General features: G+C 39.5%; 1 protein-coding gene across 4 annotated transcripts in view; it reads left to right on the plus strand.

The window, feature by feature from the left end:
• The first annotated feature begins 19,508 nt into the window (after positions 1–19,508).
• LOC145982742 (proton-coupled amino acid transporter-like protein acs) overlaps positions 19,509–26,937 on the plus strand; it is a 71,440-nt gene continuing 64,011 nt past the window's right edge. Inside the window, exon 1 of one of the 4 annotated variants that reach the window (XM_083116104.1) lies at positions 19,509–19,560. The gene's annotated coding sequence lies outside the window, so the exon portion shown is untranslated. Of the gene's footprint in view, positions 19,561–22,299; positions 22,401–26,726; positions 26,755–26,937 lie in introns of those variants that run through there. The other 3 variants (XM_083116105.1, XM_083116106.1, XM_083116107.1) reach the window with 3 other exon arrangements.

The raw sequence follows: 26,937 nt of genomic DNA on the forward strand, positions 1-26,937 counted from the left end.
TAAAACAAAGATGGTGTCCCTTGCTTCGGGGAGCGTTGTAATTCGAAGAAATGCCATCTCAAATTACAACGCCAGTGTTCATAGTTACCAAATTATTTGCACGATATTTTCATTGAGTTGTCATACAAACAAATAAATTCAATAATCTGAAGGATTTTGGACACAAGTTGGGAGGTAAAGAGAAAAATGAAACTCGCTTCTGTAATCTGCAAATAGCATGAAAGTTAAGTCCTAAATGCTCTCAAATTCGAAATGTTATTCTGTGCAACCATTGTGTACTTAAAAAGTGTTAGAATAGGTGAACAGGTGCGTATTCTTCTTGCTTTAATGACCTATGATCCCAAAGCTTAATTTTTAAATTTAATTTTAGGTTACAAGTCAATTCCTTTACTCGCCCATGAATAATAATTTGTGCAACGAGGTTGGTATCACTGTTCTGTTAGTTTCAGAGCTTTTTGGAATTATCTATTTAGTTGTGAAATCAACGCTGTGAAAGTGAGTGTTACTTTTTGTTTGTTGTGAATTTACCAAAACAAACACGTACTGTATAATTTTAGTTGCGTGCAGGAAGCTGCAAGTAATAGAAAGTATTTTATTAAACTAATAACGTGAATTTTGAAATGAAATATATGTCCGTTGAGAGAGGGAGGGGATATGCATTAACTATTATGTAAAATGTCCTTTCTTTCCTAGGAAAACTGGGGCAGTTTGGCGACACACACACATGCATACTTTCGGGGACGCTGTAATTTAAGAAAGCATGTTCAATTAGAATATCGCTTGCCTCCTACTCACGATCACGCTTCACACTCCTTATCAACATGTGTTGTGCCCACTATGATTTTTTTATGAATTAAGTGGAATTATGGTGTGGGACTGCTTTTTAATGGTATGGTCTTGGTTCACTGCCTTGTGTAACTGGATCCATTAATGCGAATGGCTATCAATCCACTTTGCACAATTCCGTGTTACCCACACTGTAGCAACCACCTGGAAACAACTCATTTCCCTTCAGCATGCCAAAGCTGCATTTCATAAAAGAAAGGCCAACTCCATGCAGTAGCACAGGAAGGTTTTCGATTTGACGTGGTATAAAGTCCAACCTCCATATGGAGTAAAGTAGACAAATATGGAATAGTCGATAATTGTGAAACACCTAATTATCTATTCTGATGTGCATTAATATATTTTGGTAATCTTACAAACCAGGGGCGGCCACTCATAAGGACGATACGGACGCCGCACTGCCGTGTGTAATCGCAAGTGAACATACATCACATTAACAATTATATATTGGCTTTTACATTGTCTGAATTGCAAATATTCCGTTGATTACAGATCGTTGGTTAGTCGGTTCTGTATTCATTCTTCCGCGACAATTGCGAAGTTTGCACGCCACCGTGCGGGGTAGAGGGGGATACGGAACTTCGAGAGAAATGTGGCGGGGCGCCGTCCTCCCACCTTACGAGACGTAGAGCATTCTCAGGCGCGGCCGCGAGGGTAAGAGGCGAGGGAGCAGGGGTAATAACACGCGCGGGATCTGTGAATGGGAGGACGGAGGGTTTGTCGTCCGAAACCCACCCCGTAGGCGAAACTGGCCCTCTCTCCGGAGAACGGTAAACAATGAAGAGTTGCCAGAAGCAATGAAGTTAACATAAGAAAGAAAATTACGAACCGTTGAAGAAAATCATTCTGTATTCCATAATCGTATTCACTTATGACATAAGAGTAGAGCAATAAATAACGCAATTTCCAACGAGGAAAGAAAATATCGGTAACCGAAAAAGTATAGACTCTTGCTTGATTTTTATTTACCGTCGCTTTCTGCTACTTCTCGGTAATCCAACGATGAGGATGAGTGATGATGATATAATGAAATTGATGGAAGAGCACTCACAAAGAACACACGTACCCATGCCGGGAATCGAACCCAGAAGCTGTGACTTTGTAATCAGTATGCTAGCCACGGAAGTCGTCTACAGCTGCTTGTTACTGGCAAAATTAGATTTAATTACATGTTTTGATTAGCACGTTTTAAAAAAGATCTTGATAATGTGACAAAGCTTCACAATTTCTTTTCAAGCCGGCTGTTAAATAAATTAGAAGCTCGTCATCTAAACTCACCAAGAGCCGCTACAAGAACCTGTGAACTACGAATTTCTGAAAATTTGGCAAAATTGTCTGGCAACCACGAGGCAATAAAACGACCGGATAGGAAGACAATAGTATTGACACTTGTTGTTTCTTCGTTTTCCATGAGAAGTGAAGCGTTTTCGGCAGAGTGTGCTGTGGTTGTGCGTTTGTCGCGATGAGCAGTGTGGAGAACTTGTTGGTGCGAAGTTTTTCTACCAGGAGTCTGGATGAAAAAATAAACATAAAAAACCTAGGCCGAATTTGAATCTAGAACAAGCATGCCTGACGAAGATTTCTGGCAAGTTTGAAGTTTTTACTGTAGAGCTTCTGGTAATGCAGATATCACCGTTCCAGTGAGATATTTACATTGTTGCCCTATTTCACATATCAATTTGTCATGTTGGACAGGAATCTTTTTCTGTGTAACTTTTTTACTAGTAATTTTCGCGTTCAATTCACGTAAATATTCGTCATCGTGCTTATCAAGCTGTGTAAAAATTAATATTGCTTCTTCTGAATTTTCCCCTCTGTTAAGTTAAAAAATGCTACAACTAAATCTGATAGAATTTCTTCTTCCATCTTTCGTAATCTTGGCATTACTGTTAAATAATTATTAATTTATCATAGTATCATAGTATCATAAAGACGAATATATCAATTTCATATCACGTTGGCTGTTATATACTAAATTCACCATTTAAACTCATATTACTAGTAGAGAAAATTTGTGAGCTGTCGCCCCTCCACTTTGGTTCACCACGAGCCGCCACTCTTACAAACTACATCCTGAGAGCCAACCATGAGATGACACTGCTTTCGTGGTAGTTGGAAGTGTTAGTTGGTGCACAAAGACGAAAATCTGTTTCTGACGTTTCAGAAATTTTCTACGGTACGTGTTTGGGTGCTAGTATAGAATGTATACTTTATTTCAGAGTAATTACCTGGTTAATATTTTGTTGAAATGTGTTCATTTGAAGGTTTCAATAAACCAAGTGTTTGTCTGTCGAAGAATAACGGTCATTGTGAAAGAAAAAATTAAAATGGCGGAGCGACAAAGAGTGTCGCATATTCAAATACTGAACCTCAACTGTAACAAGTTTTTCTTATTTTAAATGAACAGTGCTGTTGAGAACAGGAGGAAAACTTTAAATATGAGGCAGACATGGGATACTAAAGATAAGAAACGTGCCATCACTGCAGTTCGGGAGGGAAAATGCGATTTATGATGGCTGAAAAATATCTGAAGTGCCTCGTGCGACATTATTTCGTTTATGCCATGAAAATCGTAATAGATAAATGTCGTCTTGGTAGGAAAACTATTTTGCCAAGCGAATTTCATATCCACCTTGTTTACTACGTCAATTGGATGGATAACAGATTTTTTGGTCTAACTCGCAAAATGTTTAATATGTCTTTCAACTTGCCAAACGTAACGGCTCGAACACTCGACAATTTTGGACGAAAGTGAAAAAGTTCTGTACAATGACAGCATCGAAAACAACTCATCTGATGAAGATTTCATCAGACATCCAACAAATATAAAATACATTTCCTGTAATGTTCAATTATCTGATGATCATAAAGGTGAATATTGAGCCCAGTGCGCTTTATGTAACGAATTGGGAGACGATGATCGTGAACGATATTCATAAGGAGTGTATTATGTGTGTGATTTCTGCAAATAGTTTGGAGAACTTTCATTTTACATTTTTTATCCTTTTGGCCACCCGAAAACTGCCCCATGCCATCCCCCAAACTTTTCAGTGGCTTACTTTAAATAAAGCAGATTATGTATATATATAATTTTGCATGTACAACCTTGGTGACAATGAAGTTCGACCAGAAAGGAATACGTGATTAAATGCACAGAGGCATAGGCGGTGGAATGGGTGACCCGCAGAAGTGATGCATGTGTGTAAGAGGAGGCGTGTGAGCAGGCAAGAATCGTGATCACAGCATGTTGCACCCAAGGTCACGTAAAGAACGAAAACGGAAACTATACGCGTGACATTGAACTTCGACCAGGCACCAGACCCATACGGAAAAATTTCCAGATAGTGGCGCATTCCACGGAAGCATGACGTCACGGACACGATAAGGGAGTCCGCCGTATATAAGCGAGTGCTGTGCACCGAGGAACCATTCCCAGCCTCGGACCTGCTGAGACAGGATGTCTCGCACGTCGCTCCATTCGACGCCCGATCTACGGGCGAAGCGTCGCCGGGAATCGCTGGAAACGACTTCGTCGTCAGCAAGGAGTTCGTCTGGCAAGAGCAACGCCTCTGTGCCTTTACCTTCGAAACAGCCTGCTGTTCCCCTTCGTCGCTGGGAGAAGCCGCCTCCAATTTTGATCTACTCCGACTTCCCCGGAAGTATTGCAGAGAGAATAAGCAACTTCGTTCCACAGGGTCAATATACCTTCTCATATAGAGGAAACTGTTTGAAGGTTTCCTGTTCGACTGAAGAATATTCAAGTAGAATTAGGACTCGGTTAACAAATGGAAGCATGGGAGAGCCCGTGCAGTTCGCCTTAGGATCCACTTCTCACCAATCACTTAAAGTGATAATTCGTCATATTCCTGTCGACTATAATTCTCGCTTGATAGAACGAGCACTTCGCCAACTTGGATTTTTCGTAACCCAAGTTACTCAACTTCGTCGGAAGCAACCTTCACAAACGAGGGATTCGTCAGACATTGGTTATTGGGAGATGGGTAACCTCTTTCTCCCACTTTTCCTTGTCGAACTAAAATACAGAGATCCTCGACCAGGGCAAAACGATCGTTCTGCCCACGAAATATTTAAACTCGACTCCCTTGCTGGCTTTTCCATCAAGGTAGAGAAACTTCGACCTCAGGACATTCTGCAATGCCATAAATGCCAACGGTTTGCACACGGGAGCAGATTCTGTGAGGCCAAACCTCGATGTGTGAAATGTGCCGGGGAACATCTGATCGAAAAATGTCCACGCCGTTCCCCGGAAATACCAGCGAAATGTGCCAATTGTGCTGGCACGCATACTGCAAATTACAAGGGGTGTCCCTTGTATCAAAAACTCGCAGCGTTGCGTCGCACCCAACAACGTCGCGACCTTCCAGCTGCAACTCGACAGCAGAGGAAGGACGTCCAATCAACGCCTTCCATTCCAGCTACCTCCATTCCTCCTTCAAAGAAGCTTGTAGCAGCAGTGACGACGCAGCCTACGTCAGCTGCCCCATTAAATTCCTCAACTCGGTCAAAGGGGACCGATGTTCCAGTCCAGCCGTGCCTGCCTGCAGCCCAGCAGCCAACTCAACAGCGATCATCGGTGAGCAGCGTTCCTCCTGCAGATATACAGATGGTGGCAGATTTAGGACAACACTCCGTTGCCCTAACCCGCATCCAACGGCTGTTACGCTACTTCCAGGATCCAGAATTCCTCCGGACACTACAGATATTGGTTGAAGGTCTCCTCGAACTACACACTTTAACCGACAGTCAGGAACGATTTAATCAACTTTCCACGATTATTTCGCTCCTGTGATTTGTGTTTTTTGTTGTATTGTATCGTGTCGTCCCCTATTTTCTTGGGTTTGGGAACATATGCTATATACCCTCTAGCGACAGTTGCAGAGTGGTCCCCTAAAACTATTGATGTAACCCCCAACTTTTGTAAATAAAGTCAAGTAGCGATGCCTGAAAATGATGTAAAACCAAGATGCAGGCCCCATGTAAGCTGATGTCCTGACCACTTAACCGGTCAAAAAAAAAAAAACCGAGGAACCGCAGTGCATCATCACCATGGCCACGGGCAAACCTATTGACAACACCGTGAGGAGAAGAGTGGTGGAGTTGCAACGGGATGGACTCAGTGAACGGGAAATAGGACGCCAACTGAACTTACCCAAGTCAACCGTCCACTGCATTATCAAACACCACCAAAATACGGGTACTACAGAGCCAGGTAAGGCCCCCGGTCGAAAACTCCTGCTGAGCGTGTGTGACCTACGGATATTTAGGCGCTATATCCAGACCAACAATCATGTTTCTGTGGCCGAATTACGACTGTGGACTCGAGAACGCTTTCACATTGAAGTGTCAACCAGAACCATTCGCCGTTACCTACAGCGATGCGGTTACCGAGTGTACAAGGCGAAACGTAAACCCTTCCTTTCCATGTTGAACAAAGGCAATCGACTACGGTGGGCACGAATGTACCGGGGATGGACATTTCGGCAGTGGAACAGGGTTTTGTGGACCGACGAATCCTTTTTCAATGTTGTGTACGGGAAAATACGGAAAACAGTCATTTGTCGGAAGGAGGAACAGAATGAAGCAAAATGTTATGCACGTCGGGTACAGAAACCTGCGTCAGTGATGGTATGGGGATGCATGACGGCATCTGGGGTTGGCCCACTACACGTCTGTGAGGGCATTGTGAATGCACACGCCTATACACGCATACTGGAGCGGCATCTTCCCACAGTGCGAAGGCACCTGTTCCACAGGTGGCGTCTCATCTTTCAACACGACAATGCCAGGCCTCATACAGCGCGGCTGACAAGAGAATGGTTGACTAGCCATCACGTGCGAACTCTGCCATGGCCACCATCGAGTCCCGACCTCTCGCCCATTGAGAATGTGTGGCGTGTTCTTAAGCGACGTGTGCAACAGAGGGGACCCACGACAGTGGCTGCTCTTATCGCCTGCCTGCAGGAGGAATGGCACCGCATCGATGTGGAATACCTTGAACGACTCGTCCGCAGCATGCCCCGACTCATTGCCACAGTTATTCGCCGACGGGGCGGCGTCACACCATGGTAAACAGGATCCCCTCTAACAGTGGTCGAACTTCAATGTCACGTGTAGATGGACGAAAATGTTTTATTTTGTGTGGACACCATACATTGCTGCGTTGCAGCGGAAATTTATGTTTTTCTTTGTTCCATGTAGCCTGCTGTTACTTTGTCAGTAATCTATGAATCAGTCACTGTAGTGCGGTGCAAATGTTTGCGTCTTTCTATTTCATGGAATAGCTATCTCAAAACCCAGAGTATTTGAGTAGTGCAAAAGGTGTGACTAAGTTTAGCATTAATATGGCAGTTAATTAATTAAGGAGAGGACGTTTCTCGAAAAAACACCTTGCGACGCCAAGGAGTTCACATTTAAGCTGATTTTATGCATCTGTTGGGAAGGCGGGGGGGGGGGAGGGGGGCTAGTGCTGCATTCATAACTCTTACGAGTTTAACTCCATGAGTAGCCTACATATAATTTGTCCACTTAATTTTCCCTGGAAATTGTTTCTTTGTTTAAGTTTGATTTTAAGCCCACTTTAAGTAAAAATTATTGAAATTAAGAAATTAATGTATTTTCACCACAAGTGATTCTGATATCCACAAATTACTTATGTGCATTATTGTATATTTCTTTTATTTTAAAAGTGACACGAAACACTGATTTTTGTCAATCACACAATTCAAATAAATCAACTGATTTATACAACCTTCAAATTTTGTAAGCATATCATGCAATTTGTCATGTAAAGGCTTGCTCAAAATTGTAAATGACTATTTACGTTAATGGTTTTTATATTTTTCTTCACGAGTAGCTTGTAGAGGGAAAAGGAAACATTGGGAACTTCTCTGTACTTACATTTAAATTGCGCACATAGCCATGAACATGAAAACTTTGAAGAGAGAATGTTTCCTTTACCAAGGAATCTTTCGATTTTTAAGCCAAGACCTCTCCCCGATGGCGCAGTGGTAACGTCGTCACCTTGTAATCAGGAGGTTCTGAGTTCGATACATGCTGTTTCGGATACCACTTTAAACTGTAAGACTAGACCTGATTAGACTTTCTGTGCATAAAGTGGACTGAAAACAAAAACTCAAACTCACACTCATTTTGAGCTGATAACCGCGATGATGGGAACACGAGCACTCGGATTTCATTACATTATTAATCACGGAACTCCGTAAATTGTTACTTAGAAAACAAACAACTGTTTTAAAAAGTGGAAAGTATAATTTCCCTTTGCATTATGAAAAATTTCCATTTATCCAAGGAAAAACTAAAACACGATCACAAAACTTTATGAAGAAAATACGGTTTTCCCAAGTAAGAAGTTTGAAATATGTAATTATGAAAAACTGATATTTCGTGCCTCCATTCAGGTTGATTTTAATATGCAACGACTGTATCTTCAAATATCTCTGCAGTTTCGATCCCTTTTCACCAACGGCGGCGCCAGAATTATTCATCTGGGGTTGCTGAGGGGTTGCAGAAAGAAAGTTAGGGGGTGCGATTCTGAAAATAAGGAAAACATGAAACACGCATGCAACCTGTCAAAACTGAGGGAGCCCGGTGCCAATACTGTGGAGGGAGGGGAGGGATAAGGACAGTTTACTTTCCCTTGGTAGATAAAGGTTTAGTTCAGGGGCAAAAATAGCAAAAAGCGGAGGGCAACTGCATCCATAATCGCCGCTACTGATTAACATAAATTACTGAGTGAAATTAAAATACATGTGTGAAATATATAACTTAAGACTGACATTCATTTTCCAGGGATGCTACCCTACCCCCCACCCTGTGCCCTCCACCTGGACGTCCATGATGATATGTATTAAGTCTTCTACTCCAAGAAAGTGGTCATACCATGCAGTGTAAACATTCAGATAAACGTTGCAGTCTTATTGAACGAAGTAGTGAAATACAAAATAAATCCATCCTGCCCTTAAAAAGACAATTTTTGAACCTTCTCAATGTAACCAATGAAGGCACCGTCTGCCACAAGACAAAACGCGAAGGGCACAGGAACTGTGTCATCTTTAAAATCCCTTCTGCCGCACTATCCCCAACAACGAACTGTAAAATTTCTTCGTGAACATTGGGCCTCTTCCTAACAGTCTTTGAAAAAGCTTGAAATGGTACGTTTACTGGACATTTTACGTGGGCCAAATACATAGAACGTATTAAGAAGAAAACTACCCTTCATGTTACAACTCGCATTAAATAATTTCCAGAGCACGACCTGATGAGGTGATACCTTAAAAGCACCGGATTTCTTTTCTCCAGTGTAAGGAAGAACAAGTAGGCGGAAAACAAACCGTTATGAGCAATGCAAAAAAGAAAGAAAAAAACATAACTTACATTAAGCTATAGGCAATTATCAAAAACCACGAACAGACCACATGAAGAAACAAAAGAAGAAAAATTGATAACAACAATGCTGACGAAAGAAGAAAAACGACCGCTGATCTTTACAGAGGCTGCCGCAAGTACAGAAAAGTATTGGTACCTCTTTCAGTGCTTGCCTGTTGCATACAATAATAACCTATCATTCGGTGCTCAATATGACATGACATAATATTACATAATATTACATATTAATGTTAGTGTTTTCAGTTGAACGTAGGGTGTGCTGAAGGGGGTGCGGAAGAAAATTAAGGGGCGCGCAAGCACTCACTCGCGCACCCCTGGCGCCGCCCCCTTTTCACCTAAAATCTTGTCTGAATTCTTCTGCCCTGAGGGAAGTTTACCTTCGCATAGCAACACTAAACTGCAACAATGATTTATACCAGTAGGATGGGTGAAAGAAAACATTGCTTGCCTGCTCATCTCTTTCCTGGCGACAGGAACCTACCTTTAAACGTGAAAGTTTAAACCCCCTTGCCACACTGTAATGGACGAATCCTGAAAGGCTGGCCTTCGTGGCGGATGATGGTTAGCACAGCACGCTACGTCGCCAGAGGTCTCGGCGTTCGAATCCCGCGGCCTCGTCATGGGTGTGTGAGGAGTGTCCCTTCATCAATTTCATTGTATCGCCACTCATCCTCATCTTCGCAACTAGCCAAAAGTGGCACAAGAGCGAAGGGAAATAAACAAAATCACGAATCCTGAAAGTTCGAATTGCTTTGTAATTTTTGTGTGCATACTTCTTTCCAACGGTAAGGGACTAAGGGTATAAAATATATAGGATCACAGTTAGTCCAGTGGCTAGTGAGAAAACTCTAGGAAGGAATCTCTTCACTTACGCCAACAGCAGTTACAGCATGCCATCACAGGTCGGACAACCCTAAGCCTGCGTTCGATTGGTTTTATTTTTACAAAACAAGTGTTTTCAATATGCAATGAATATTTTACAAGTATGTAAAAAACAATTTAATCAGCGATCAGCAAAAACAAGGTAATGCACACAATTAACAATATTTGTCTTTTTAGGTTGCACCGTGTCCTCAACGATTGTAAAGGTCGAAACTTCTCGACACACTTTCTTTTTCTTCAGTTATTTTAGTTGTTTTTTTATCTCTTGGGGTGACGACGAGAATGCATTTACGAGTGTACAATGGGACAAACACAACTATACACTCTCATGTCTCGCACAAAATAAAAAAATAAAATTAAAAGGGATTCTTCTTTCGCACCAATAAGTGTTCCTTGATATCTTTGTAACGACTGGGGCAGCCAAGGAGACTAACTTTCCATTTAAACTTACAGACCGTCAATTTAGGGTCTAATCTTGCAAAAATTGTGTGAATCTGAAAATTTATACATCTGTTCTATTTGATGTCAAAACAACATATCAACAGTCCTGAAGCCCTTTCCGCATCCTGAAATTCCAGGCGGTGGTCAACTTGGGATGCTGAATGCTGGAGAAGTGCAAGTTATCACTGGAATGGATGTTACGTGCAAGCAGCTAAACCCACGGATTTGAAGGATTTGAAATAGGGCTCCACCGAAAGAGAAATAAGCGGGCTTTAACTATGACTACACATATTGTCTTCCAGGACCGCACAAAAGGAACAAAAACTACCAAAGTCGATTTTTTTTCTATTTATCATTCTTGACGCTTTGATATCGCAGATGTCGAGAAGACACTCCTATAAAAGGTTTTCATCAAGCTTTAAACTTTCCGTTGACATCTTTGTAGACCATGTGCAGATGCTGCTTCTCTGATATATGCAGCAATAACGCTAGTGAAATAAAAATCAAGTGCAGAGAAACAAGAGGGAATATTCTTTTCTGGGTATTACGTCGCATTAAAACAGTGAAATTCATTTAATTAACATTTTTGTCGTGCCTATTTGTGGCGCGGTGGCTCAGTCGGTAACGCGTCTGACTACCATGCTAAAGGTCCCGGGTTCGATCCCCGGCCGGTTCAAATCCGGGAACTTTTCTAACCATGGAAGCGGCCCCGGCGCCCACCCAGCGTCGAATAACATGGGTACCTGGGGGAAACCCTGGGGGGTAAAGGCAGTCAGGGGCGTGATGCTGATCACATCACCCCCACTCACGACCGGATCAAGAAAGTGTGGGGCGTTAACCCCCACACCCCCTATACGCCTTCATGGCGTGGTGCTAAGCACAGGGGAGCACTTACTTACTTACCTATATGCATGTGTTCTCCTTCTTTCACAACGCACTCCTATATTTGTGACTGGTCGAACTTCATTGTCACTAAGGTTGTAGATCAAAATCTCTTTCTTCTCTTTGGTTATTATACTTTTGAGATACAGATTGATTGATTGATTGATTGATTGAGTTGTTGTTTTGAGTCCACTTTATGCACAGTAAGGCTAATCGGGACTGGACCTACAGTTTAAAGTGGGATCCGAACCACTATGTGCCTCCACCGGGAATCGAATTTTAGATATAGATTCAGTCAAATATAAATATAATAATAATGTTTAATACTTATGTATATATATATGTGTGTGTGTGTGTGTGTGTGTGTGTATAGGCTATGTATGTATTAAAACGACTACTAAAGCTATATTAATGAAATTGTATGTGTAATATATTATGTAATGAATATTATTAACATATAGTAAAAACAATATGTAATTTTAAGCCACATTATATGCGCACACACACACGCGCATATATATATATATATATATACACACATTCTGATTTGCCTCCCTTATCTACGTCACTGACGATTCTTCACAATACAAAGTGAGAAAAATGGAGCAAAGTCATTTCCGTGGTTAGGAAATGATAGAGACCTTCGCGGCGCAGTGTATAGCACAGCGAACTCGAGTTCGAATCCCGGTCTGGGCATGGATGTTCTTTCATCGTCGCGATTAGCCAGAAGAGGCAGAAAAACGACGATAAATAACAATAGAAATACAACAGGCCGAGGTGCGAGTCCTTCATTTCTTGCAAGCTTTCTGGGGGAAGATAAGGTCTGTCAAGTGCAAAATTGTCGACTTCCCCTTCCTAATGATAACAGGAATTACGCCGCGTTTCGTACGCACTAACCTGTGGGTGACGCAAGCAAGTAAATATCCCACACCACCGCACTCAAAGAACGCTTTGTTACCATAGGGAAGGACAGAGAATACACGACTTTACATTACACCATGGTAACAAGTTGAAGGTTTTTCAAATCCTGGAAAGGTTATGCACTCTTTAGCTTCTGATAAACCCCCTTCGCATTTACATGGGAGCGGGATATTTCGCAAGTGACACTGAGCCAACAAACATGTTGTGACTAACAAGTAAGACAAATAAGGTTGAGCCATTTTGTTCCGATGGAATTACAAGTTAAATTAAGCCGGAATAAAAGTTCCTGGACCGTATTTAAATTGACTCGAAAGAAAGGTTCCTGGACAGATTTAAAATACTTCACAGATAAAAAGGTTCTCTACGGTCCAGAACCCATTACGCTTGCTGATTTTCTCTCCTGGACCGGAATTGAATGTATTTAGAATTCCTGGACCTTTAACAAAACCTGGCTTACAGACGGAGTGGAAGTAATATACACTGCTGGACAAAATAAACCGGACACTTGCATTTTTTGTGATAACGCAATGGGTCGATAAAAGTTCTGATTCTAGGGCTATCTAAATGTTGCAGAAACTGAATTAAGTACGAATGCATAAACAAATTCCGAGTCTATGAACGGTGCATATGGTACTACATGATCTGCCGAACATTCTGTAATATACCTGCGATCTGTCATTGCAATTCAGATGTCAAATATTAAGGTGTCCGGTTTTCTTTGTCCAGCAGTATATAAACGACGCTGTCCCAAACTTTAAACCTACTTAAGTAATCTTACTATAGATTGAAACAGTGGCTTTCTTGCAGAATGTGTAAAATAACTGATTTGATCTTACATCTAAGTGAGAACGTTTCATCACATCGTGAAAGTTTTGGCACATCACTACACTGTTCTTGAATGGGACAATTCTGAATCCGAATATATATTTAGCATTTCAGCTTGTGGACACCAGAACATAACGAAATGTAGGCCATTATAGAATAAATAAATATTTTCACACTTTCCTTCGTTCATTCGACATAGTCGGTCATTTTTACAAACAGCAGAAAACTATTTCAATATCATGTGATACAACTCATAGTGAGAAACATAACAATCTATCATATTATATTGTATTGTATTATTATCTGTATTACTGTCAAACAGTGCTGAAATAATAATAATATAATTATTATATAATTGTATACGAGAATGAGACCTCGCCGATGGCGCAGAGGTATAGGTCGTCACATTGTAATCAAAGGATGTCGGGATTCGATACTCCATGGAGGCACGTATTGGTTCTTATCCCACTTTAAAGTGTAAGATCAGTCTTTATTAGCTTATCTGCACATGAAGTGGACTTAAACTCAAACTCAATTCATTATTTTTCAATACAATACGTATTGAAGTTTATTAGAGGAGATGGTCTAAATATGGGCGAAGGTTCAAATATTGGTTTTGTAGTTATCAGCGATCCCGGGTGCTGCAGCCTGGCAGAGGTTATGGGAACTGGTTATCTGTCAAGGACAAAGATGGCGGCGTCAATTCGCAAGAGAAAGTGGTGGTTAGTTTCGGCCTTGGACGCTGTTATAGAATTGCGACCTCCGAAAACTTTTTGCAGGTATGTTTTAACTCAGCGTTTTCTGAATTCTCATCTGCTTTGTATAGGTTATGATATTAGCGGTACATAAAACAAATGTGGGCTTTTATAATGTAATGATTTGTTTGTGAAATATGTACCACGGAGAGTGAAAATAAATTGAAGAAGAAAAATAGCGTGATGGTCTAAATATGGGCTATGACATGAGGTCTAATGTTGAGATCACATTTTCAACAAATATTTGGATGTTTTTCTTAATTTCGATTTTTCCCATTCCGCTTGATTTTCAAAACATCAGATTATTCATAAATATGAATTTTATAATGTTTTAGCGATAAATAACTGTTTTTTTAAAATTTTAATTGCTTTTTGTGATATTGCCACAAGCAGCTCATATGTAGATCACAATTTTGAAATACATCATTTTACCATTTTTTGGAAATTGATTTTTTTAAAAAAAAATGGAGACCTTCTATACTTTAGCATGCTATTACATTTAAGTATATATTTCATAGATATGCACTTTAAAGGCAGGTGTTTGATATATTAATTCTTTTCCTCCGAAAATGACAATATAAAAAGGGGGCCCATATTTAGACCTTTTCCTCTGTGGCTTGCTATTTTGTGGTATTTTGAAAATATTTTGTAACAAAATTATATGTGACATTTATACTTTATGTACATGTACCAACTCTTTCAAGATAGATATATTACTGTAACTCTCTTTTAAAAGTGTGAGTAACTTGTGTAATAAAGTTACGGAGACCTCAAGTGGATATATTCGACAATATGCATGTAAGCGACTCTGGAGTTCACCTAGTCTAACATCAATAGTAACCGGGGACAACCATGGAGAGTTAAAGGTTGTTGAAGAGTGGTTCCGATCACATCACCTCCAGTGTGCAGAGATTGAGAATGTGTGGCATTCTATCTCCACGTCCCTTTGTGTTCATGGCACAGTACAATGCACAAGGGGTGCTATTACCTTTTAATAGTTTTCTATCAGTTCAGATAAGTTCATTGAACTTGCACCTACAGTTTTAAGGAACAACCCAAAAACAATAAAATCTTCTCCACTGGTAATCATACCTGAATCTGCTTCATTAATGGTGAAGCATGTATTGGTATTTGGTATGTAACAAAGTTCCCCGGTTGTATTGAATTACAATTCAATGTGGTTCCGTCAGGCCCCTGAGAGCCTGCTCTGCCCCCCCTGTGAAAAATACAGAACACATTCCTACCTGGAATTCTCACTACTCTTTACAATTATATCCTGGATTACTCTAGCAACATAACAAAGACATTTATTGATTTTGTGATTTATGAAGGTGTGTGGGATTCCGTATAATGTATCAGTATCAGTATTGGGGGGAAAAATTACCTTCCAGATACAGATTTCGGGAAATGATCTCGCAATTTTAAGTACCTAGAACAGTTGCGACATTTTGAGAAGTCCTGTAATAAAGGTGCCTAATGTGTTTGGATGTTTTTCTTGGATGTGTTGCTATGAAGTTTGAATTGCATAATTTTTTGTTTCCCCAGTCTACCTTTTGGTCTAATAGCGATTCATGTGATAGAGAGAGGAGAGTGGATATATATATTTTTTTTACTTAGCGTTGCTTTTCTACCACATCTAGCTAATCGTGACAATGAGTGATGACGTGAAATTGATGAAGAGACACTCACAAACAGTGCTGCAACCACAGGGGATTGTCCCCCCCCAATCTTGGACGGATGCACAATCTAGGGGGGGGAGGCAGGACAAATGGATACTCAAGATGAAATTAGTTTTCAAGTGCTTCTTGCATTTTTTCTTCAAGACTGTTAAGGGAACTTGTAGGAGGCACAGAGGGGCAATTGCCCCCTCGATTTCAAATTTTATACAAATAAAAGTACATTTCGTAAAATTTTCTTGCTCGCTTCGCTCGCAGTGCTTGAGGGTGGATATTTGAGAGACAATTTGGCGGATGAATTGATCATGTACTGTATTTAAATAATATATATATATATATATATATATATATATATATATATATATATATATATATATATATATATATATATTAAAGAAACTTTGAATACGTACACAATTTAGCGTTAACATGTTGCACATGTATTTTCTTATTTTACGTCGCTCCATGTCGCATATGTGTAAAACGTATGTTGTACATGAAAGTTATACGTGTCATATGTACAAAAAGAATAACGTTCGTCATGCTTATTCTGTCTTTCAAAAATAAAGTTTGTGTGCTTGTTTTCCATTATTAGCTAATATGAAATTGAACGTGTTGGAAAAGTTATTTCAAATAATTTGTTCAAACACAAATGCTTTAGCACCGACTTCTAATCCCTTTTGCATGATTTACGACGATAATAACGTCTTTTAATGCTACTATTATTACTACCACTACCACCACTATTATTATTATTATTATTATTATTATTATTATTATTATTATTATTATTATTATTATTGGCACGTTTGTTCTGGTACTTGACCTCCTCCCCTCAGGATAAAAATTTCGCCTCTGCTCACAAAGAACACTCATGCCCAGGCTCGAACCTGGAACCCCTGGCTTTGTAGTGTGTTATGTAACCATGCCACCATGGAGGTCGGCTAGTGAAAGATGCAGGACAGCTTACTGGCTCAAATTATTATCAAACACGATGAAAATGTGATAGTGTTTCACATTTATTATTTCGGTTAGAAAGCAATAAAATGTGTAGTTTGATACGGGTTACACTAAGCATCTTATGGAGTGTAAATATCATATTTGAAATCTTATGAGCCGGCCCCCGTGGCGGAGTGGTTAGCACATCGCGCTACGACGCCAGGGTCCCGGGTTCGAATCCCGGCCTGGGCATGGATGTTTGTGAGTATCCATTCATCAATTTCTTCATATCACCACTAATCCCCATCTTTGCAAATTAGCCAAAAGTGGCACAAAAGTCGAAGTAAAATAAAGCAAGTCAATCAATCAATCAATCAATCAAATCTTATGAATCATTTCTCTCTCCAAACACATCAAATATAATAAGCAACATAGGTGTGTGCTATGATATGAATTTTATAAAGGAAAAGTTAAGTTTTAACCCTGACTGTTCGCATGATATCGTTTCCATAGCATGTTATATATTGCCCTAAGAATTTTAAACGGCAGTAAAAATAAATGACATTTGCAACTGCGAAGCTATCAAAGGGATTGATTGCATACATTAAGGACAAAACATGCCATATTTCGATTGCTTGTAACATCGAAAGAAGAATTAGACGAACCAATAGTGACTGAGAAAAGTTGCTTGCCTTGATGTCCTGTACACACTGTGAAAGTTGTCGGTGTTATCAGGCGGCACCCAGTTCAAGAAACTGAATAGTAGAAAAATCTGCAGTCAAATAAATACGATTGAAGATCTCTCAAATTATATTCTATTGATTTTCTTATATTTATAATATTACATTGTGTCTGTAGCAGACGTTGTCTTAAAGTACCTCAGGCACAATCTAATCTTTTGAAAAATAATTATGCCAACTCTTCTGCTATGGAGTGGATTCTCCTAATTTTTTCATATATCTTAAGCCATTCTGTGACTGGAAGAAATCAGTATCAGCATAAAAAACCCTGATATTTGGGGTTTGTACGCTTCTGCTCAAAAAGTGGTGGTGAAGCGACAGAGAGACCTCGTGCCGAGGAAATGGGGTAAGGCGAAGGAGGCCCCTTATATCGTTCGGTTTCGTACCATAGTCATTAAGGAAAGTATTTTTCATAATGTAAAGAGGATACAACATTTCCCTCTATAAAACTTGATATGAAATATTAATGATGACACTGTAATCGAAGAAGTCATTGATCAATCAAGGGATTCCTATTTGTTTGTCGGGTGTCAAACACAGTATTTCAACAACACAATATTTTGCAAAATGGTTAACGTAACCAGTAGCCAAATATTGTCTGTCTAGTGTTGCAAGAGTCTCCCCTTTGAAGGAAATAGAGTCCGTGGTGGACTAAGGGACCCATGTTTTAATGTTTTAGCAAGTACAAAAAAATGTATTACAAATTTTTACACAATTCATCAAAGTGTAGATAATATGTAACCATTATTATTTAATTAATTCGGTTTTCCTTGCATAACACAACACAATGGTGTTGTTGGATTCTCGTTAGATTCCTTTGTGCGTAAAAATCTTGCATATTGGAAACTAGAGGGAAACAGTATGAAGCACGATTTATAAAGAATTTCCTTAATCAGTTCTGCAGAGAAGCCCAAAGCTGTTGGTACATATTTATCGTCTATTAACATTATTGACCTGTAAATATAAAGTACATACAGTCCCGATTAGGCTATTTATGTCAAACTTTATTTTTATATTCTTTGGTAGTCCGATAGGTCATTATCGAAATATTGTTATTTGATGTTGCTCGAACTTTTTTTGTTCTTTTGAGTTTCAAGATATCACTCCTTTCCTGTTACTTATCACTTTTGGAGGAGGGGGCAAGTGCCCCTCTGTACCTTGCTATATCTGCCAATGCAACACAATATATTACAAATTTGCCCCCTCTAGTATTGACTTCGCCCCACCCCCCACCCCTACTAAGAATTTCTGGCTACGGACCTGGGTTCCGTAATCAGCGATTTTTAGCACTCGAAAAGCAGGGAGCAACAATGTGCATAATTATATGTAAAACTCAACTGGTATATTTAGTAGTCTTGGGAAAAACCTGAAATTATAGAATCGTAAGAAGCTGAAGAGTATCAAAAGCTTTGCTGATATCTATCAACAGAAAAATTATAACTTGTTTTAAGTAATAACAGGATCGCCTCCGTTACTTTTTAAAGCCTGCTTACGTAATGTGATAATATCAAAACCTGTTTCTGGACGAAAATGGCATTTGTAAACATGTCTAGTACATGAAAAATTATTTTGAATTATTTTACAACGTCAAGGCAAAGTTCTAATACCTACGTTATCCGTTTTCACAGAAATAATATTTCTTCCAGATAGGAATAAATTACATTTTCCTTGTTGAGGTCTTGCTCTGGTGTAAGCAGTTTGTTTGTTTGATTTGGGTTTTTAAGTCCACTTTATGCACAGATAGGCTAATCGAGACTGGACAGTTTAAAGTGGGATCCGAACCACTGTGCATTGTGCCTTCACCGGGTACCGAACACGGAACCCTTTGATTATAAGGCATTGTTGAGGGTCACTCTGATGTAAACAGTCTATGTGGAATGAAAGTTGACATTTCATTTTTCATCTAATGCAGTACACTTTAAAATGTCTTGAAATTCGTTGGCAGAAGTTGAAAAGTATAAGCAGTGTGATTCACTGGTGATTCCGAATGGGGCAACTGTTTACTACATCTTCGTGCCATAAATTTCTTTTTCTGATGCAGGTTGTTAGCTCCTAAATAAATCGCGCGGTCTTATGCAAAGATTAGGATTTTCACGAGTTTTACAACTCTCAAGATATCGTTTGCAAACAACGAGGAAAATAAAAGCTGAACTTCTGGCCGTGTCATATGACACCTGCAACGTACAGAAACGTGATTAAGAAGGACCAAACGTTCGTGTTTGGAAGGTAAGCCCGTAGACCATAAAATTTGTGCAGATAAATTGTGTTTGATTCGTGTTTGTGTGTGAAAAATTAATAATTGATAAGAAGTAATAAATAAACCGATGTCTCGATCGATGTGTGTTAAAGCATTTGTAGATGATGATGTGTCTTCCGTGCAGGGAAAGTACAGGGTGGGGCAAAATAATGTTACCACTTATATGGTGTTGCGGTGGGGCAAAAAAATGTTACCACCGAAAGGGAAACATATACATTTAATATACCCCTTCAACTGTGAAGCAGAAATGTGAGCATTCTGTCAACCATTGAGTCCATGACCTTTGAACTCATGTCTTGCGGCATAGAGCGTATCACTGTCGAAATTCTTTGTTTAAGGTCTTGTATGTCCCGCGGTTTTGTTGCGTAAACACGCTCCTTTACCATCCCCCATAACCAGAAATCGCACGGGCTGAGGTCTGGTGATCTTGCCGCCCATGGTAGTGGACCATGCCGACCAATCCATCATTTACCGAATGTCCTGTCGAGGTAGCCACGAACATCTGCGTGATAGTGTGCAAGTAGCCACGTGCAAGAATGGCTAATGGAAGGTTGTTTACCACGTAATGAGTTAACATAGCCAAATAGGAGGCGCCAGTGACCGTTGCACTGTTAAAAAAAATAGGGGCCCACTATTCCCAACTTTGAAACACCACACCATACGTTTATCTTCGGGGAGTCCCGTATGTGTTCCCTCACTACATGTGGATGTTCAGTAGCCCAAATCACACAGTTGTGTTTGTTAACGCGACCACTCACATGAAATGTTGCCTCGTCGGAGAAGAAAAACAGCACAGATGGATCGATTCTTGTCATTTCCACTAACAGTTCTGCCATTTTTACACGAGCGATTTTATCGGCGTCAGTAGGTGCTTGCACAATTTGGATGTGATATGGTTTTAATCCAAATCATGGTGCATGATTCGTCGAAGAGATCGTTGAGAAATTCCTGTTTCACATTTTAACCGAGAAAGTGACTTTTTCGAGCTATTCAACATGGCTTCTTGCACTTCTCACACTTCTGGATCGTCCACTGTTCCGTTTGGAATTATTTGCCATCGAACCAGTTTGTTCAAATTTTTCATACAATCGCCGAATGTTTAATCTAGTTCGCGTTGTTATATGGAGAATAAACTACTGCTTGGGACCACTTTCGCCCGCTCGCACTTATTCGAGTCTCCCACGCTGGAACGTATACAATGTAATGTCATTTTTATGCGACAATAACCGTAGACATATATCCGCATTCGTAGTTCCAGCCCATAATCATCTATTTCATTGTGATATATCACTCTATAGGCTAAACTATATTTTAATATGGAGATGAAGACTGTTCACTTATATTTCAACGCACAAATTACGGCTATACGTGTACCACTGGGCTTTGAGCGTATACCGCTTATCCGCTCGAGCGAAGGAGCTCTCAATTCCGTATGCTGTCTAGCGTCGTTCGTGCGAACTATTTGGCGCTCGAACGAAACCCTCTCCTTCCAGCACTCTAACGGGGAGTCGCTTGCGTTGGTAGGTTAAAAATACTGTGGAGGAAGGCGATCTCCCTTTCACAGAGCCACCGCCTGTTTCCTCACAATTACAATGACACACGCGGCATTGAGCCCGATATCTCTCGATTACAAGGCGACGACGTTGCCACTAGGTCATCGGGAATGTCTTCAGAAACGTAATGAAGCCTCTGAGTTGAAACCATAAACACCAAAATGTAAAGTTTAAACTTTCTGTTGATTTTTTTTTCGTCCCGATGTCGTAGTGGTAAGGTCGTCGCCTTGTAATCAAGGGGTCCCGGGTTACGTACCGGGTGAAGGCACATGGCACAATGTAGATCCAGTCCAGATTAACCTTTGTGCATAAAATGGACTTAAAACAACAAATCAGTCAACCGTAATTTTGGGGGTTATGAAATGTTACTTTCCAACCGGTAAATTACTTGTATGTAGCGTTTTAACGTGCTATTGCCGTTCTACATTCTGCCTATAAGTTTTTGTCACATTCGAACCGTCTTAGCTATGTCCTGGACTAGTATATTACCATTCAAAATATGTTCCCATGCACTCAAGATAGAACTTTCTACCCTTGTACTCCTTGAAATGTTTGGTACATAATCATTACTTGCTTCTTGTTTCAATTATCAGGTGTTTTAAAATTAAAGCTCTAAATCATATTTTAAAGAAGTATTTTTCAAGCAAGAATGAACTTGAAACATTTAAAAATAAGAATACGAAATCCAAAGAAGTTGATATACTTTATATTGCAAACATGAAACCTTGAAATTATTCATGTGGTGTTGTCTTGATTGACATCCCGTACATTTTAATGTCATATTTCAAGTATTCATGCCATTCACCTTTCCTTCAAGAATGTCCATAGAAGAAGATAATGCTCCTTTCCCTCACACTTATTGTAAACTGACATTTCAATTTGACAGAATTTCCTTTGACACAAGTATGACGAATTTCACTGACGCATTATAAAGTCATTGAAGCTGGATAAAAATAATAATCATGCGGATATCATTTGGCTATCATTTCTTGGCGGGTCAGTTATCTGAAGATTATAAAACCTGCTATCACCCACGACGAGTGGCCATGGAAAATACAATGTTTATATACTGATAACGTATGAAAGTGGAGATTTCCATAGAATACTCTCAAAATCGTGACAAAATCTTTGATTCAGTTATCTTGGGGTTTTTGTTCGAAGACAAGCACCAGCAGACCAGTTCGGGCAGGAAATTTGGAAGCTCCGTATACTGTGCATGGATACGAACCTAGAACGGGGAATAGAAAGTAAAAGAAGTAAGTTTACTTTTTCTTCAATGTTTATATTCGTAGTAATAAAAATATTTGTTCATCAAGCTACCTCTGTCCACATGTGGGAATCTTTAGGTCCAAGGACCTGTAATGAATATATTCTGTATTTATCTGTACACTGTTATTTTCTTGTATATATTTATATCTTGTATTTTACATAATCTATCATATTATTATATTATAATATTTTCTCTATTAAAGTGTATCTAATATATATTAGTTTACACAGTCAAATAAATTTAGAAGACCTAACACTTAGTGTAAGGACTAATTTAGTAAATACTTATTACACTTTGAACATCTTAACTTATTGCTTATTTTCTTTTCATTCATATATTCTTCTTCTGAGTCATAACTAATTAGTACATACACCTTGGTTTATAACATAGGTATCAAGGTATAGAACCCACTCTCCTTTCCCTGTCCTTACCTATTTACCAAGCTGTAAATATCTTTACCTGCATAATGAATAACCCTTTTCTAGTTTCCATAATCCATAATTGGGACGAAACCGCTCTCAGAAAAAAAAACCTAAGCTTGATAGCAAACAACGGGGGAAAAAAACTGAGAGAGAAGGTGAGGTTGTGAGAGAGGCGAGAGGAGGTTGGAGGACCTCGTCCCTCAACGTCCCAAATCCTATACACATGTGGTAACAAGGAAGGAGCCAATAGATTTGGTGTGAGAACACGTGAAAGACTGTTTGGAAATTGATAAGGAGTTGCAGATGTGCACGAACAGTCCAGAGTAAGTTGATATTACGAAGTTCTATAAGCATTGGGTGAACAAAACCGAAGCCATCTCTAGACTATGTTACCTGTGCGGCCGGCTTCCGTGGCGGAGTGGTTATCACAGCGTGCTACGACGCCTGGAGTCCCGGGTTCGAATACCGGTCAGAACATGGGTGTTCTTTGTGATAGTTCCTTCATCAATTTCATAATTTCATTACTCATCCTAATCTTCGCGATTAGCCAAGAGTGGCAGAAAAGCGAAGTAAAATAAACCAAATCAATCAATTAATCATGTTACTGATGCCCACTGTCGTCTCTTGCAATTGGAACGCCACTGTCGGTTTTTGTATATTCTTGTCGGTCAAACACCACCTTTTGTTGATATTGGACACAGTTATGCTACATTATTAAAAATATGGATCGCTGGGTTCAACAGCGGGATAACAGAGACGGAGAAAAACTACTTTTACAATTTCATTTTACAGGCAATGTATCAACTTGCAATATTTCGAGAACTTAAACTCGCTTATTCTTAACGGGGTCAAACTCTGTTTCGTCCAGACACCCCTTCAAAAATGGCGAATTTCAAATAGGATCATTTTTTCAAATTCAATATGAGTAGGTGAAACGCTACGTTCTAGCGACGCCCTTTGACCTACTTTTGAAATGACTTACGACATTTTGCTATAAGGCTGTCGAAGAGAGCCTAGGGTCCCACGCAGGTCGTTTAAAAAAAATCGTAGCAGGTCGTAGTAGATTACACTGAGGGAGACAGCCTTATAGGAAAATGTCGTAAGTCATTTCAAAAGTAGGTCAAAGGACGTCGCTAGAACGTAGCGTTTCACCTACTAATATGGCGCCCAACTTGGGTCCCTTCGTTTACGGTATGTCCTCAGGACCACAGGTCGAATATGCATTGTTTCGCTTCTCAGAGCACTCCAGGTATGTCCATGGACCAAACTGAGATTAACAGCCCCAGGAGGGTAGGAGGGACACCACCAATTGTGTTCAATTCATGTTAGAACAAGTTAAAGGCCAATGTTCAAAGTTCTATCAGCGACCTGAGGTCTCCCTGAAGGCAAAGATGTAACCATGTCGCAATGTAATCAATGGGCCCCGGCGGAGGCGCATTGCACATTGATTCGGACCATTTTGACTTCAAGTGCAGTCCTGATTAGCCTATGTGAGCACAACGTGGACTTTAAAAAATATGAACAGTCTATCAACACCACTGAATGCCGTTTTTCGTAAGATATACAGTCGCTGGCATTAAAATGGAACACATAGAACCTGAAATACTTCCCTTCAAGACGTTATGTGTGTTGCCTAACTCTGCGGAGGTGGTATAAGTTGTCATTGAAAATGTGCTATTACAATCCACTTATTGCCGTAGAGTTAGGCAACACACGTAATGCCTTGCAAAATTATTTCAGTATATAGGTGTGCCATTTTTATTGCTGGTGATTGAACCTCAAGATAAGTACTCGAGCACAATTGCACAAGGACATCATTGCAATCATCTTCTGTAAAGTGAATTTTAAAGGAGCTTTTATTTTAATTTCTTATCTCATTCATAAAATCCTGGGCCTTGCCGCTTGAGTAGCTGTTAGGAGAGCTGGTATTAAGTTACGAGACACATTGTAGCCGACGAGCTAGAGCAACTCGCTCTGAAGTAGTTATCGGTGTCACAAATGAGCCTTTGATTATCTATTACGTCACATATCGAGTTCCGGGAATCCCTTTGTGCACAATGGTCATTAGGTTTGATGATAAATGAAGTCCACAGTGACGTACATACTTTATTATTACAATTCATATTACTTGCTCCTACTGTAACTTCCACATGGCATGCTACTCTACACGTGTAAACTGTTTACTTCTGATCAAACTTACAATGGCTCACGCGTAGGTAATGTAGCCAATGCTATAATTTCTATGTTGTATTCAATCTTCAAACATTCATCGTTGATAATTACAGCTGCCGAATAAGTAAGTTAAGGTGGTACAGAAAAATCGTATTTTTGGTATGTCCCAAAATGTAAGGTATTGTGTATATCGACGACCAGGAACTAATACGTAATGGAGGATAATACTACACCGAGAAACCAAAATCCTATTCCTTATGATGAATAAACTGCAACATACAAAATTTTAAAATTATCATTAAAATGCAATTAAATTAAGAAATTTAAAGAAATACGTATAACTAATGGTATATGTAGACATGAGAAAGAAAAAAAAAGTGTCCTGTAACCAAAACATTATTTTTATAATTTATGACTTAAGAGATTTGCATTTTGTAAATTAATGCTCTTGCACGTACAGGGTGTCAAGAGTAATAGCGCAAACTGACACAGGTGAAAGTACAGGAGAATAGAAGCAAGAAACTCTCAGTAAACATGGGTCTGCAAACGAGGCGTTTTCGAGATAATCGCGAATGTGTAATTAGAAGCCGCCACTGACTTCATTGCTTGCAAACGTCGTGCTAGTTGGTAAAATGCTAATAATGTGTGCAAATGTGTGGGTACAAGCCGTACAAGCTATCGGAAATGTTCTGTTTTGTAAACAGAGAGCAAACCTCGGAGTAAAGCACTGGGTGTTTACAAAATGCAATCAGTGACGGCACTCTTTGGCGTACTTGCGATTTCATTTTGGGAGGTATGTTCTTCTGTGGAGGTGTAGGCTATGCAATTTTTGACATGCAAAAAAAAATGCAAGTGTAGAAAAACTACTCAGCACATTGCTTAACAATCAAATCGATCCCTTTGTATCATTTAAACTTAGTGGTGAGAGAATCTAATGGACAGAAGAACCTGATGAATAATGTCTTTTTTGTTGTTGTTGATGAATTTAGTGCTTGTGAAATTCAAGAACAAATGGGAGATTTATTGATTGAGTTTGTGTTTTAAGTCCACTTTATGCACAGTAAGACAAGACTAATCGGGACTGGACACTCAACACTGAACAACTGCGTGTCTGGACTGGGAATTGAAATTGTATTGGGGGGAAATTGCTCACCCATAGGTAGTAATAGACGGTTTCTATGGTATAATAATAATTTCTCAAAGATATCTCAAAGTTTTCTTAACATGTTAGCAATGTCAATGTTTTTGTATTACTATTATCATCATTGTTACTAATTTGTGAACAATGGAAGAGCAATCGCTGTACATGAATAAGTAAGATTTGAGGAAAACAGATAATGCATTCTACGTTCATTACGTCCGAATGTATCTTAACATTTCGCAATTAGTCTTTCAAGCATGTACATGGACAGACAGTTTCCATAGGGTAAGAAAATTACATTGCTCTTGAACTTAGCGTTATCGGTTGTGTACGTTCTGTGCAAAGTTGACTACCTTGAAAGTAAGGAGTACTCCGTCATGAAGTATTCACATTCAACACATTCAACTCTGTTTCATATGATAACTCTTAACTATAAGGCAACCTCACTTGTTCACAATGTGTAAGTTTAACCAGTGCAATTAAGGTGGGAGATAGGAAGTGTTATATAGCGTTGGGAGACCAGTTTCGATATCCAGGTATGATTTTATGTTTATGGGAGTAACCCGTGTAAGCTTATTTCAGTGTTTTCAAGTGTCTCGTCAAAGGTATGCATCTTTGATATTATTAATTTGTTTGTGTATGCAATGACACTCTCTTCTCAGATCGAGCAAAGTAATCCTTAGCCATGAAAATAAATCATATGTTAAATAAATATGTATAATCGTAAGCATTTCTGGTATTTGAAATATTTTCAGCGTGGCGATTCCACTAACTTTTTTCGAAGTATT

This window comes from Lepisma saccharinum, unplaced genomic scaffold, assembly GCF_977018435.1.
Source record: "Lepisma saccharinum unplaced genomic scaffold, izLepSacc3.1 HAP1_SCAFFOLD_384, whole genome shotgun sequence".
NCBI classification, from domain to species: domain Eukaryota; kingdom Metazoa; phylum Arthropoda; class Insecta; order Zygentoma; family Lepismatidae; genus Lepisma; species Lepisma saccharinum.